Genomic DNA, 7,203 nt, shown 5'->3' on the forward strand with positions numbered 1-7,203 from the left:
TAGGAGTCCTCCTACTTGGGGCGCCCCCTTGGCTGCCTCTGCTCCCCTCCAGCCTATATATATGAGGGGGGCGCACCGCTATAACACACAACATTGGTTCCTAGCCGTGTGAACTAGATTACTGACTCTAGTAAACCCTTTGGGTGATGGTCACATGACGATGTGAACCATGGGTGTTAATCACATGGTGATGTGAACTATTCAAGTTAAATCACATGGCGATGTGAACTAGATTATTGACTCTAGTGCAAGTGGGAGATTGAAGGAAATATGCCCTAGAGGCAATAATAAAGTTATTATTTATTTCCTTATATCATGATAAATGTTTATTATTCATGCTAGAATTGTATTAACCGGAAACATAATACATGTGTGAATACATAGACAAACAGAGTGTCACTAGTATGCCTCTACTTGACTAGCTCGTTAATCAAAGATGGTTATGTTTCCTAGCCATAGACATAAGTTGTCATTTGATTAACGAGATCACCTCATTAGGAGAATGACGTGATTGACTTGACCCATTCCGTTAGCTTAGCACCCGATCTTTTAGTATGTTGCTATTGCTTTCTTCATGACTTATACATGTTCCTCTGACTATGAGATTATGCAACTCCCGTTTACCGGAGGAACACTTTGTGTGCTACCAAACGTCACAACGTAAATGGGTGATTATAAAGGTGCTCTACAGGTGTCTCCAAAGGTACTTGTTGGGTTGGCGTATTTCGAGATTAGGATTTGTCACTCCGATTGTCGGAGAGGTATCTCTGGGCCCACTCGGTAATGCACATCACTATAAGCCTTGCAAGCATTGTGACTAATAAGTTAGTTGCGGGATGATGTGTTACGGAACGAGTAAAGAGACTTGCCGGTAAAGAGATTGAACTAGGTATCGAGATACCGACGATCGAATCTCGGGCAAGTAACATACTGATGACAAAGGGAACAACGTATGTTGTTATGCGGTCTGACCGATAAAGATCTTCGTAGAATATGTGGGAGCCAATATGGGTCCAGGTCCCGCTATTGGTTATTGACTGGAGACGTGTCTCGGTCATGTCTACATAGTTCTCGAACCCGTAGGGTCCGCACGCTTAAAGTTACGATGACAGTTTTATTATGAGTTGATGTATGTTGATGTACCGAAGGAGTTCCGAGTCCCGGATGAGATCGGGGACATGACGAGGAGTCTCGAAATGATCGAGACGTAAAGATCGATATATTGGACGACTATATTCGGACTTCGGAAAGGTTCCGAGTGATTCGGGTATTTTTCGGAGTACCGGAGAGTTACGGGAATACATATTGGGCCTTATTGGGCCATACGGGAAAGAAGAAAAAGAGCCTCAAGGGTGGCCGCACCCCTCCCCTTGGTCTGGTCCGAATTGGACTAGGGAAGGGGGGCGCCCCCTTCCTTCCTTCTCTTTTCCCCTTCCTCTTTTCCTATTCCATATGGGAGGTGGAATCCTACTAGGACTAGGGAGTCCTAGTAGGACTCCACACTTGGTGCGCCCCCTCCTAGGGCCGGCCTCCTCCTCCCTTGCTCCTTTATATACGGGGGCGGGGGGGCACCCCAGAGACACAACAATTGATCCTTGAGATCTTTTAGCCATGTGCGGTGCCCCCTCCACCAAATTACACCTCGATAATGTCATTGCGGAGCTTAGGCGAAGCCCTGCGTCGGTAGAACATCATCATCGTCACCACGCCGTCGTGCTGACGAAACTCTCCCTCAACACTCGGCTGGATCGGAGTTCGAGGGACGTCATCGAGCTGAACGTGTGTAGAACTCGGAGGTGCCGTGCGTTCGGTACTTGATCGGTCGGATCGTGAAGACGTACGACTACATCAACCGCGTTGTGATAACGCTTCCGCTGTCGGTCTACGAGGGTACGTGGACAACACTCTCCCCTCTCGTTGCTATGCATCACCATGATCTTGCGTGTGCGTAGGGTTTTTTTTTGAAATTACTACGTTCCCCAACAGTGGCATCCGAGCCTGGTTTTATGCGTTGATGCTATGCACGAGTAGAACACAAGTGAGTTGTGGGCGATATAAGTCATACTGCTTACCAGCATGTCATACTTTGGTTCAGCGGTATTGTGAGATGACGCGGCCCGGACCGACATTACGCGTACGCTTATGCGAGACTGGTTTCACCGTTCGGAGCACTCGTTGCTTAAAGGTGACTGGCGGGTGTCTGTCTCTCTCACTTTAGTTGAACCGAGTGTGGCTACGCCCGGTCCTTGCGAAGGTTAAAACAGCACCAACTTGACAAACTATCGTTGTGGTTTTGATGCGTAGGTAAGAACGGTTCTTGCTAAGCCCGTAGCAGCCACGTAAAATATGCAACAACAAAGTAGAGGACGTCTAACTTGTTTTTGCAGGGCATGTTGTGATGTGATATGGTCAAGACATGATGTGATATAATGTGTTGTATCAGATGATCATGTTTTGTAACCGAGTTATCGGCAACTGGCAGGAGCCATATGGTTGTCGCTTTATTGTATGAGATGCAATCGCCATGTAATAGTTTTACTTTATCACTAAGCGGTAGCGATAGTCGTAAAAGCAATAAGTTGGCGAGACGACAACGATGCCACGATGGAGATCAAGGTGTCGCGCCGGTGACGATGGTGATCATGACGGTGCTTCGGAGATGGAGATCACAAGCACGGTGCTTCGGAGATGGAGATCACAAGCACGGTGCTTCGGAGATGAAGATCACAAGCACAAGATGATGATGGCCATATCATATCACTTATATTGATTGCATGTGATGTTAATCCTTTATGCATCTTATCTTGCTTTGTTTGACGGTAGCATTATAAGATGATCCTTCACTAAATTATCAAAGTATAAGTGTTCTCCCTGAGTATGCACCGTTGCAAAAGTTCTTCGTGCTGAGACACCACGTGTTAATCGGGTGTGATAGGCTCTACGTTCAAATACAACGGGTGCAAAATAGTTGCACACGCGGAATACTCAGGTTAACCTTGATGAGCCTAGCATATACAGATATGGCCTCGGAACACAGAGACAGAAAGGTCGAGCGTGAATCATATAGTAGATATGATCAACATAGTGATGTTCACCATTGAAACTACTCCATCTCACGTGTTAATCGGACATGGTTTAGTTGCTTTGGATCACGTAATCACTTAGATGATTAGAGGGATGTCTATCTAAGTGGGAGTTCTTAAGTAATATGATTAATTAAACTTAAATTTATCATGAACTTAGTCCTGATAGTATTTTGCAAATTATGTTGTAGATCAATAGCTCGAGTTGTTGCTTCCCTGTGTTTATTTTTGATATGTTCCTAGAGAAAAATTATGTTGAAAGATGTTAGTAGCAAAGATGCGGATTGAATCCGTGATCTGAGGATTATCCTCATTGCTGCACAGAAGAATTATGTCCTTAATGCACCGCTAGGTGACAGACCTATTGCAGGAGCAGATGCAGACGTTATGAACGTTTGGCTAGCTCAATATGATGACTACTTGATAGTTTAGTGCACCATGCTTAACGGCTTAGAATCGGGACTTCAAAGACGTTTTGAACGTCATGGACCATATGAGATGTTCCAGGAGTTGAAGTTAATATTTCAAGCAAATATCCGAGTTGAGAGATATGAAATCTCCAACAAGTTCTATAGCTAAAAGATGGAGGAGAATCACTCAACTAGTGAGCATGTGCTCAGATTGTCTGGGTACTACAATCGCTTTAATCAAGTGGGAGTTTATCTTCCAGATAAAATAGTGATTGACAGAATTCTCTAGTCACCATCACCAAGTTAGTAGAACTTTGTGATGAACTATAGTATGCAAGGGATGACGAAAGTAATTCCCGAGCTCTTCGTGATGCTGAAATCGACGAAGGTAGAAATCAAGAAAAACATCAAGTGTTGATAGTTGACGAGACCACTAGTTTCAAGAAAAGGGCAAAGAGAAGAAGGGGAACTTCAAAAAGAACGGCAAGCAAGTTGCTGCTCAAGTGAAGAAGCCTAAGTCTGGTCCTAAGCCTGAGACTAAGTGCTTCTACTGCAAAAGGACTGGTCACTGGAAGCGGAACTACCCCAACTATTTGGTGGATAAGAAGGATGGCAAAATGAACAAAGGTATATTTGATATACAGATTATTGATGTGTACTTTACTAGTGTTTATAGCAACCCCTCGGTAATTGATACTGGTTCAGTTGCTAAGAGTAGTAACTCGAAACGGGAGTTGCAGAATAAACAGAGACTAGTAAAAGTGAACAAAGGTATATTTGATATATAGATTATTGATGTGTACTTTACTAGTGTTTATAGCAACCCGTCGGTAATTGATACTGGTTCAGTTGCTAAAGAGTAGTAACTCGAAAACGGGAGTTGCAGAATAAACAGAGACTAGTAAAAAGCGAGGTGACGATGTGTGTTGGAAGTAGTTCCAAGATTGATATGATCAACATCGCACACTCCCTGTACTTTCGGGATTAGTGTTGAAACTAAATAAGTGTTATTTGGTGTTTGCGTTGAGCATGAATATGATTTGATCATGTTTATTGCAATACAGTTATTCATTTAAATTAGAGAACAATTGTTGTTCTGTTTACATGAATAAAACGTTCTATGGTCATACACACCAACGAAAATGGTTTGTTGGATCTCGATCGTAGTGATACACATATTCATAATATTGAAGCCAAAAGATGCAAAGTTAATAATGATAGTGCAACTTATTTGTGGCACTGCCGTTTAGGTCATATTGGTGTAAAGCGCATGAAGAAACTCCATACTGATGGGATATTTGAATCACTTGATTATGAATCACTTGATACTTGCGAACCGTGCCTCATAGGCAAGATGACTAAAACGCCGTTCTCCGGAACTATGGAGAGAGCAACAGATTTGTTGGAAATCATACATACAGATGTATATGGTCCGATGAATATTGAGGCTCGTAGCGGGTATCATTATTTTCTGACCTTCACAGATTATTTGAGCAGATATGGGTATATCTACTTAATGAAACAAGAGTCTGAAACATTTGAAAAGTTCATATAATTTCAGAGTGAAGCAGAAAATCATCGTAACAAGAAAATAAAGTTTCTACGATCTGATCGTGGAGAAGAGTATTTAAGTTACGAGTTTGGCCTTCAGTTAAAACAATGTGGAATAGTTTCACAAATTCATGCCACCTGGAACACCACAGCATAATGGTGTGTCCGAACGTCATAACCGTACTTTATTGGATATAGTGCAATCTATGATGTCTCTTACCAATTTACCACTAATCGTTTTGGGGGTTATGCATTAGAGATAGCTGCATTCACGTTAAATAGGGCACCATCAAAATCCGTTGAGACGACGCCTTATGAACTGTGGTTTGGCAAGAAACCAAAGTTGTCGTTTCTTAAAATTTTGGGGTTGCGATGCTTATGTAAAAAAGTTTCATCCTGATAAGCTCAAACCCAAATCGGAGAAATGTGTCTTCATAGGATACCCAAAGGAGATAGTTGGGTACACCTTCTATCACAGATCCGAAGGCAAGACATTCGTTGCTAAGTATGGATCCTTTCTAGAGAAGGAGTTTCTCTCGAAAGATGTGAGTGTGAGGAAAGTAGAACTTGATGAGGTAACTGTACCTGCTCCCTTATTGGAACTCAGAAATCTGTTCCTGTGACTTCTACACCAATTAGTGAGGAAGTTAATGATGATAATCATGTAACTTCAGATCAAGTTACTACCAAACCTCGTAGATAAACCAGAGTAAGATCCGCACCAGAGTGGTGCGGTAATCCTGTTCTGGAGGTTATGTTACTAGACCATGACGAACCTACGAACTATGAAGAAGCGACGGTGAGCCCAGATTCCGCAAAATGGCTTGAGGCCATGAAATCTGAGATGAGATTCATGTATGAGAACAAAGTATGGACTTTGGTTGACTTGCCCGATGATCGGCAAGCCATAGAAAATAAATGGATCTTCAAGAGGAAGACGGACGTTGATAGTAGTGTTACTATCTACAAAGCTAGACTTGTCGGAAAAAGGTTTTTGAGAAAGTTCAAGGTGTTGACTACGATGAGATTTTCTCACTCGCAGCGATGCTTAAAGTCTGTCCGAACCATGTTAGCAATTGTCGCATTTTATGAAATCTGGCAAATGGATAAACAAAACTGCATTCCTTAATGGATTTATTAAAGAAGAGTTGTATATGATGCAACCAGAAGGTTTTGTCAATCCTAAAGGTGCTAACAAAATATGCAAGCTCCAGCGATCCATCTATGGACTGGTGCAAGCATCTCGGAGTAGGAATATACGCTTTGATAAGTTGATCAAAGGATATAGTTTTATACAGACTTGCGGTGAAGCCTGTATTTACAAGAAAGTGAGTGGGAGCACTACAACATTTCTGATAAGTATATGTGAATGACATATTGTTGATCGGAAATAATGTAGAATTATTCTGCAAAGCATAAAGGAGTTTTTCAAAGAAAGACCTCAGTGAAGCTGCTTACATATTGAGCATCAAGATCTATAGAGATAGATCAAGACGCTTGATAAATTTTTTCAATAAGTACATACCTTAACAAGATTTTGAAGTGGTTCAAAATGGAACAGTCAAAGAAAGAGTTTCTTGACTGTGTTACAAGGTGTGAAATTGAGTAAGACTCAAAACCCGACCACGATAGAAGATAGAAAAAGAATGAAAGTCATTCCCTATGCCTCGGCCATAGGTTCTATAAAGTATGCCATGCTGTGTACCAGATCTATTGTATACCCTACACTGATTTTGGCAGGGGAGTACAATAGTGATCTAGGAGTAGATCACTGGACAGCGGTCAAAATTATCCTTACTGGAATAAGCATATGTTTCTCGATTATGGAAGTGACAAAAGGCTCGTCGTAAAAGGTTACGTCGATGCAAGTTTTGACACTAATCTAGATGACTCTAAGTCTCGGTCTAGATACATATTGAAAGTGGGAGCAATTAGCTAGAGTAGCTCAATGCAGAGCATTGTAGACATAGAAATTTGCAAAATACTTACGGATCTGAATGTGACAGACCCGTTGACTAAAATTATCTCACAAGCAAAACATGATCACACCTTAGTACTCTTTGGGTGTTAATCACATAGCGATGTGAACTAGATTACTGACTCTAGTAAACCCTTTGGGTGATGGTCACATGACGATGTGAACCATGGGTGTTAATCAC

This window comes from Triticum aestivum, chromosome 7D, assembly GCF_018294505.1.
Source record: "Triticum aestivum cultivar Chinese Spring chromosome 7D, IWGSC CS RefSeq v2.1, whole genome shotgun sequence".
Lineage (NCBI taxonomy): Eukaryota > Viridiplantae > Streptophyta > Magnoliopsida > Poales > Poaceae > Triticum > Triticum aestivum.